This window comes from Coptis chinensis, chromosome 7 (assembly GCF_015680905.1).
Source record: "Coptis chinensis isolate HL-2020 chromosome 7, ASM1568090v1, whole genome shotgun sequence".
NCBI lineage: Eukaryota > Viridiplantae > Streptophyta > Magnoliopsida > Ranunculales > Ranunculaceae > Coptis > Coptis chinensis.
Window position 1 is genome coordinate 72,425,102 of NC_141462.1, and position 9,249 is coordinate 72,434,350.

At 36.7% G+C, this 9,249-nt stretch overlaps 2 long non-coding RNA genes across 2 annotated transcripts; both read right to left on the reverse strand.

The window, feature by feature from the left end:
• Positions 1-257: 257 nt before the first annotated feature.
• On the reverse strand, positions 258-1,544 carry LOC147488730 (uncharacterized). Its single transcript, XR_015202062.1, has 3 exons — positions 1,358-1,544; positions 1,155-1,217; positions 258-414 (listed from the first exon to the last, which is right to left on the reverse strand). It is a non-coding gene; the product is annotated as an uncharacterized LOC147488730 (long non-coding RNA).
• Positions 1,545-2,627: 1,083 nt separating this feature from the next.
• Positions 2,628-6,419, reverse strand: LOC147488731 (uncharacterized). The gene is made up of 4 exons (XR_015202061.1): positions 6,063-6,419; positions 4,307-4,525; positions 3,175-3,448; positions 2,628-3,045 (listed from the first exon to the last, which is right to left on the reverse strand). It is a non-coding gene; the product is annotated as an uncharacterized LOC147488731 (long non-coding RNA).
• Positions 6,420-9,249: the final 2,830 nt, after the last annotated feature.

Genomic DNA, 9,249 nt, shown 5'->3' on the forward strand with positions numbered 1-9,249 from the left:
AATATTTGTAACAGTTATGTATCCGTTACTAATAATTTGTAATATAAAAAAATAACTATTAGATATTTCCCCAAAGCTACATCACCTGCACCTGCTCACTCCATGATATATCAACCAAATTCTTCTATTAATAATAATATTCATCCATTCTAACAATCTCTACCACAAACATACAAAAGCTCACTTGTATTATAAATAATTTTACTCGTATATTCTCCATTAACCATGTACAAAATAAATCTCAATGCTAAAGCAAATAAGCCAAAACCAAACATCTAGTTAAAGTATTCATCAATTATCATCTACAAAAAGTTAAAACTAAAACAAAGAAACAATATTTATTGAGCTGCATAAATGACTCCCCTGCCTAAAGCTTTGCATATTCGTTTCCCCATGAAAAAGCTTGAAACCCACCTGGAAGGAACAAATGGAACACACGAACAATATTATATGTCTATTCAGTAGACAACTTTAATCATAAACTAGCAAACTATTTTCTAGTGTTATTGAAGTTAACCCTACTCCCCCATCGTTCTTATGAGGATCATTTTCTAGAACTTAAAGGGTTTGGGTGACACGGAGACTTCGTCTTAGGGCTTAGTTCATATATAGCAATGTCTTTATGTGTCTTGGTAAGGTGGTCTGCAGTTAAACGCACAGGTGATCCTAAGGGCCAGCCACCGGTCCTAGGTGACACTAAACCCTCTAGACTTGAGCCTAGGAGGCCTTAGATGCAAGGACTATATATAGCCAAGACGATGAACAAAGGCAAGTATTTGGCAAAAGCGCACTTACTGAGGCATTCCTTCCCTTAACTGCCTCTAGTAAAATGAGTCTTAGACTGAAGAAAAAAAAAATAAGTTCACCACGAATAATGAGTCTTGATATTTTGAACTCTGTGTATCAAGTACCGTGGTAGAAATTTTCCAACTTCATCAAGATTCCAAATTTAAAACTTCAAACCCAAGGCGATAACCAATCAACAAGCAAATAGAATATGGTACCATCACCATTAAAAGGAATATAAAACAATTAGACTAATAAGTTACTTCTATCTAAGAGAATACAGCTCAATCAAGAACAATATAAGAAGCATAGATCAACATATTTCAAGTTAACCTTTACCTAGTTAAACCTTATTTCAAGGGAACTACCTGTTCGGGATTTCACCAATTGAGAAATCAAGAAAGATTTAACGTTGATTCACCAATTTTAATCTGAAAGAAAAACAACAGTTTACAGAATCGATCAGATGCGATTAAGAAATCAATAACAAAAACAAGTGAAGATGGAAAAAAGCAAGGATGCGGGACATATTACATCTAGGCTTACGAAATCAATAGCAAACAAAACTTACAATGTACGTGGTCTCGTCCATTGATGAAAAAAATAGAAGAGCCAACTTGAAGTAACTTAGAGGACCGCCACCAAACACATATACACAAACTGTAGTTACACGGGTCAAACTTTATTTCTGGACCCTTTTTTTTCAAGCAAAGAAAATAATTGTGAAAGCAAGTTATGTCCAATAGTTTCAATTATCACTTAATCCCCCGTGGTAGAAATTTTCCAACTTCATCAAGATTCCAAATTTAAAACTTCAAACCCAAGGCGATAACCAATCAACAAGCAAATAGAATATGGTACCATCACCATTAAAAGGAATATAAAACAATTAGACTAATAAGTTACTTCTATCTAAGAGAATACAGCTCAATCAAGAACAATATAAGAAGCATAGATCAACATATTTCAAGTTAACCTTTACCTAGTTAAACCTTATTTCAAGGGAACTACCTGTTCAGGATTTCACCAATTGAGAAATCAAGAAAGATTTAACGTTGATTCACCAATTTTAATCTGAAAAAAACAACAGGTTCTGAGAATCGATCGGATGCGATTAAGAAATCAATAACAAAACAAGTGAAGATGAAAAAAAGCAAGGATGCGGGACATATTACATCTAGGCTTTACGAAATCAATAGCAAACAAAACTTACAATGTAATGCGTGGTCTAGTCCATTGATGAAAAAAAAATAGAAGAGCCAACTGAAGTAACTTAGAGGACCGCCACCAAACACATATACACAAACTGTAGTTACACGGGTCAAACTTTATTTCTGGACCCTTTTTTTTCAAGCAAAGAAAATAATTGTGAAAGCAAGTTATGTCCAATAGTTTCAATTATCACTTAATAATCAACTCAAAGGAATCAAACTTAAACACCACATACATTATAAATGAATGAGATACCACATACTGTGAAAGAAAGTGAGAAATGGAGAGTGTAAAATCTTGGTGGTTAGCTTTTCTGTTTGGTGTACTACCCTTGTTTGTGTGGATACTTTGATCATGGAATGAGTTCAGGTTCTCAAGTCCTCTCAAAGCTCACTCTGGCTCTACTAAACTGAAGAAGACATACCAACTAGGCATTACATAGATAGTGGCTGCTAAATTTTAATTAATAAAGAGAGAGTTCAAGCATTAATAACTTCACTAAATAACTTACCATACATTGTGATCTAAGAAAGTGATTACTCCCTTCCCTTCCATAAAGTGAGACATTAAATTATTTTCCAAGTTAAAAGTTCTTGATTCCCAATTTCCACTATGCCTTATAATCTACATTAGTCCTCTTCAGTTAATCCAAAGTCTAAACTACTAGTAACTAATCTTTATTGAATTTAATACCCTTTCCAGTAAATAAACGCCAAATTACACTAATTGGAAAAAAGGGATTACATCCATATCTGGAATAAGGGCAGTCCATTTTCAAAAAACTACAAGAGATTGGATTTTAATTAAGACTTCTGAAAATTTTGGCCTAATACAAATAGAAAACAAGGCAGACCCATACCTTGAAGTAATTCATGTGAAGTTTTTAAACACATGGTCACACATGGAAGAGTCTTTATGAAAGGTTGTTATGCAAATGGGCTACAAGAAAGTTCAGGTTCACAAAGTTGGTTTCAAAGGAGCCCTATACCAGTGCGTGTCTTGCACAACTCTTCCTTGCAGCTTCGTTCTGCAACGAGTGGAAATAACCTGAAAGTTTCGAATATAACTAAAAAATGTCAATTTCTTTATAGTGAACATATATTCAAGGTTTCCAAACAATAAATCAATAAACTGAATGCAAGAGTAGGAGATTTAGGTCTATGTTTCAAAGCTTACAGAGTGCTTAGTTCTGGTTCTTGAATTGTGCTGAAGAATGAATTCAAGGTTTGGTTAAGACGGGGTTGCCAACTGTTCTTGACAAAAACATCTGAGAACTTAACAAACATCCCTTCTGCTTTTAAAGCTTAGTGATGAGAGATTATAGGTAGAATAGAACAAAACAGATTCACCTTCATTCTTATACCAAGTTGAACCTACTAGGAATGCATTAAAACAAGGCATCCAATTAATCCATCCGATATCCATTATTGTCAGTACATTTTTCATCATCCTGCTCTTATAACCAATTCAAACAAATGCCGCCATATTAATAACATTTTAGAAATGTAATGAAACAGAGGCTTCACAAAAAAATTGTTGACAAATGAAATTAGGAAAGAAAGAGTTTTCAGAAAGACCAAAAGTTGCGATAGAAATCACTACTTACAAGTCCTGCCTCCACCAACTTTCGGGTTCATAAATCCTAATCCTTGAAAACTTGGTGATGGTGAAGAATGAATATAATAGAAGAGTTTCAGTGATTCACAAACGAAGAGAAAGGAGAGAGATCATTTAAATTGAAGATAGTTGAGGTCAATTACCACTAAAGTTTGAAGCCATACCCAAACTCTAGTTTGATCAACGTTGATTATCCACGGTGTAACCATAATTGAGTTAAAATGCTCCTGGATTTGGGAAACCCCAACTAAACTCGAAAGCCCCAAGGGAATAACTTATTTGATGTGTTGCCGAAAGTGGAGTCTTTTGTTTTTGGTAACCATCTAGGTGTCTAGTGAACTTGTGGTGCGAAACATAATAAATTTGGGTAGTACTAGTTATCTACTTATCTACTGAATCCTCTTGTAATTGTTTATCTGAAAACAGTGATTTACAAGTCTCCACACCCATCTGTATATTGTAAAAAATTATTTGTCACTGTTCACAATACAGCCGTGACAAATACTTGATAAAAATAGTGACAAAAATCCTATTCTGTACTAGCGTGCTATGTAGTCACGTATTAGCACAACCCGAGTGAAAAAATTCCTACACACACTTACAGAATGAGATACATTTAACCACCAAAATAAATATCAAATTATTTAATAAGGAACCAAAATGCAAAAAGAAGAAAAGATATAACACTTACCGATGAAATCAGATTCCAAATTTGTCATGAAACTTCTTAGCTGGTATTACTACTAATGGTGTAAGAGTGATCCAGAACCAGTCGGCGTTGCTCTTGATTTTCAACCTTAACAAACCAGATATTCAAACACGGCCACATGACAAAATGTCTCTAGCACCGTGAGAAGATGAATATCCCACAAGGGGAGATGGACTCAAGTGTGAGACCCAGTATGAACATCTGTGATTCCATAGAATCAATTAACTAGATTTTACCACAAAAGTAAAAACACATTATTTCAGTAACATATCAACATAAAGTGTTGATTATTCTATCAAGGAACCAATAAATATGACTAAAAAACCAATCTGTTAAGGAGTGGAAAGTTAATTACTCAATCTAGAGTACTAAGATTCCACCATGCTTCCAAGTTCAGCTTCTTATAAATTGGCCCACTCTATGTACATTGAACTCAAAGAGTTCTCATTACTCATCAGTCAATATTCAGTGACTAAGCACCATGCTCATACGTAATACCAAACCCTTTTTTATCTAGATTATAGGTCACCCCTCTCTCTCTCTGACTAAGTCGTGTACCTGGGGTCGTCTTTGACACCAAATCGGCTAACGGCCAATACTCCTTCACATCTAAGTTTTCAAAAAGAGAAAAGCTATTTATTTAGCCAAGAATACTAATAGTCAACAACCCTGCAACTATATTATACACTATATACTCATAATCAATATTTGTAAATCTAACACAATCAAAGACCATACATTGCAATTGAACTGAAACCCCAATAAAAAACCAGTCATCCAAAAAGTAGTATCTAAGTTTTGAGCACATGTTAATCGGGATAAGTACAAGAACACTATTAAAAACAGAAAAATGAAACACTGAAAAATACAATAACAATTATAAACTACACTAATTCGAAGTTAACATGGTCTCAAATTATAATAAATAGTCGAACTTAAGGTCAAACAACCACAAAGCTAAAAATTGAAGTTTTACGTCATTCTAGATGAATGTCAATTCTTCATTTATCGAAGCTAGAATAAAGATGATTCTAGCGAGTTATTTGAAGAAGTATTGATATAGGGGCTGCATTCATCTCAAAAAGTACGATTTTAAAGCCAAAGAGTCAAACTCCAGTCCCATGAACTAAATTTCTTCAACCTTCCAAAAATATCACGCTACACTAAAGATTATTCTACCAGAACATCACAGTTGGGAAACAAGGACATAAACTATACTAATGAAACTCTAGAAAGAACAATTAATACAGGAGAAAACACATTGTCGCTTCTGAAGTCAATTCAAACATTTATAAAGTAAACGTGTAAAATCAATTCATATTAAGTTTTTAACCAATTTATCCAAAAATATCTCCATATGCTCATAATGCAGATGCATAGTTCATATGTTCCGTCTTCCACATTTCAGCCAGATCAAGAACGTTTCAAGCCAGTTATTGAATGACAGTTTAGTATAGGGAACTGCATTCATCTCTAAGGCACAAATTTAAAAGCCATAGAGTCAAACTTCATCCCCATGGGATAAAACAGAGCAAACCTACACATAAAAAAAACACACTATCCACGTGAAGAATACTCAACACATGCAGGGCAATCAAACAAGCAATATGTGAAGCAAATATATATTTCTTGGCTTAAAATCAATTTACTAACTAGAACATAATAAGCTACACAGATGTTTGAGTGCTTATAAACTATTTTGAAATATTAAAATAAACTAGATCGAATGAAAACAAACCTGATCTTCTTCAAGCGCTCCAAATCATCTCTGAGTTTCATGTCCAATGCATTGGAAACAACTTGGGATCTTGAACTGACGAGGATTGGCAACAATCGTCATAATGTTCTCAAGCTCAGCAGCTGACAGACCACATACTTCTATGCTAGCCACCATTTTCAAAAAATTGAACCTAATCATTTGTTACCTTGGTCAAAGCAAGCTTCCTTCCATAGATCGAGCAATTTTGTGTTGAAATAATGAATAAAGGTTTGTCCTTTTGGGTAAGAAATCAACTAACTTGAGAAACCCTAGAAGATCGACCAAAAAACAATTTCTCATCAGTCATGAATCATAACTGAGGAAGATTGAGAAGAAAAGAAAAAGAAATACCTCACATGTTGGTAGTAGTTCACCCCATTTTCCCCTTTTGTTTACATCTTTTCTTACTAACTCACGGAGTCAGGGGCAGTTGACCCCTTGACCTACTAAGCGTGAGTTGAAAAAATCCCGCTGAAATATTTGCCCTTTTTTCTTTTTTGATTCCTTTCATTTGTACATCCGTTTAGGGCTGTCAATGGGCCGGGACAAGCCCGAAGTCCGATTGAATCCGAACCGATAAGATAAGGACTTAGACTTTAAATTTAGCCCGATAAGATTATTGGGCCAGGTCTGGATATACCTATGTCCGATTCGATAATGGCCCGGCCCGAAATCTATAATAGTTTATGTGTTTTATATTTAATATTATTAATATATCTATTATATTTACTGAAAGTTGACATAGAAAATTGGAAGTCATATTGGTTAGTATTGTGTTTGCCACACAAGAGTTGTGGGTTCGATTCTTACCACTTACAAATTTAATTAAAATTTAGACAATTAATATCTTGATAAACGATACAAAATAATTCGGGTAATTTACTAACGGTTAAGTCACTTTGTAACGGAACATTAATTGTTATTAATTTACTAACGGATAAATATGTGTTACAAAAGTGACCTTGTTATGGTGTAGTGTAGGTAATAGTCATTGCATTTTCTTATGAACATCTTCCATGAGCATCTATGATTGTACTTGGCAGTATTTTTCTGAGACCTAGGTTAGAGTACTTAATACATATCTTGTAAGCATCTAGCCTAAAAGCCTCATAAGAGTGAAATATCTAAGTGATGACACAAGGGAGAAGTAAATTCCGAGTAGATAAATCACACATCCACTTGCTTGATCACCATACCATATCCTAAGAGAGAATTTAGGCCCTTTTTGGATCGATATAGCCAGAAATTCTTACCTAAGTATATTTTCCGCTAGTCGCCCCACTGAGCCTTTTTATTAGCCTTTTTCACAAGAAGACACACCAGAAAAGCCGTACTATGTTTTTCATAAAGCAAAGTGCCATGAGACCAACGAATGTCAAGGGCTCAAGCACTACCTACAAGACCTCGTCGAAGCAGGGCATATCAAACATCACACTGATATTGCCGATGGCAAACTGTGCCACAAACTCATGGCTCGTAGAGAACGCAGCCGAACTCCACCCCGTAACAACAACAGAGCTCGCTCTCATGCTAGAGGATGCTCCAGTAAGTGATCTCGTCATGAGCATCTCCAGCACTCCTCTGACAGAGACAACAACAAAACCATCAACATACCTTCCAAGACGACGCTGTCACGTCCTCCAAGGAGAAAGGGAGACGAGTAGGAGCCCTATAGGAAGTCTACAAGTTCTCCTCGCAAGCAGCCCCCATCCCACGCACAAGTGGTCGCAACTCAGGAGACATCACCTTCACTGAGGCCGACCTCAACAAGGTGTCTCCCACACAAGCAATGACACCTTGGTAGTCCACGTCAAAATTAGCAACTAGACTATCAAGCGCGTCCTGATTAACCCAGGCAGTTAGTGCGACATCCTATTCTACCGCACCCTTAAGGAGATGAACATGCACAGGTCAGTCATGATCGATTAAATAGCCCCCCCTCTATGGCTTCAACGGATCACGAGCCGACCCAATAGGAGACATCATTCTACCTGTCTCAGTTGGGTCGCACGAAGACAAGGTCAACATCAACACGCGTTTCAGCATTCTGGATGTCAACTCGTCCTATCTGCTATTTTAGGACATCATTGGATCCACAAGATGCAAGCAGTTCCATCAACACTCCATCAAGTTTTACGCTTCCCTATCCCCAGAGGCATGATGGAGCTCAGAAGCAACCAGATCCTCTCAGTCAACAAGCATGTTGGGGCTTCACTCAAAAACAAGAGAGAGATCGCCAAAACCAAGTTCGCAGAAGATTTCATCTCTGAGGTCAAAACCCTAGCCAAAACCCCTTGAAGTGAGAACACTAGGAGCTTGGTCAAGGAAGTTGCTTCAATTCAAAAGCTACAACCCCGGAGGTCACCCCACCTTCTCAGGTCAAAGAGACACCTCAAGAGACCACAACCCCAGAGGTCGGTCAGCCCACTGAGGTGGCTGCTCAGCCCAAACTGAAGGAAAAGGTCAACCTAGGAACTAAGGATGACCCTAAGTTCATTTATGTAGGAGCTAACCTTGATCCTACTCTTAAGGCACAACTTGTAAGCTTTTTATCATTAAATAAAGATGTTTTTGCTTGGTCGTACATCGATGTGCCTGAAATTGATCCCGATATTGCATGCAATAAGCTAAATGTTAACCCAAATGCTAAACCAGTTCGCCAACAACCTCAAAAGTTATCCCTTAGATTTCAAAAAGCAATTAATGAAGAGGTAAAAAGTCTCAAAAAAGTTAGATTCATTAGGAAGGTCGATTACCCTGAATGGGTCGCTAACATAGTAGCAGTCCCAAAAAAGAATGGCACAGTTCGCCTTTGCGTGGACTTTACCAACCTAAATCAGGAAACTCCTAAGGACAGCTTTCCCTTACCAAGAATCGAACGACTTGTGGACCAAACCTATGGCCATGAGCTCTTGTCATTCATGGATGCCTACAGTAGTTACAACTAAATCACACTAGCAGAGGAAGACCAAGAGAAAACCTCATTCATAACAGAGCAAAGAATTTACTGTTACAACGTCCTCCCATTCGGCCTCAAGAACACTGGAGCGACCTACTAGTGACTCGTCACCGATATATTCCAAGACATGTTAGGTGACACCATGGAAGTCTACATAGACGACATGGTCGTCAAAAGTAAGAAAGCTGGAAATCACTTAGATCATCT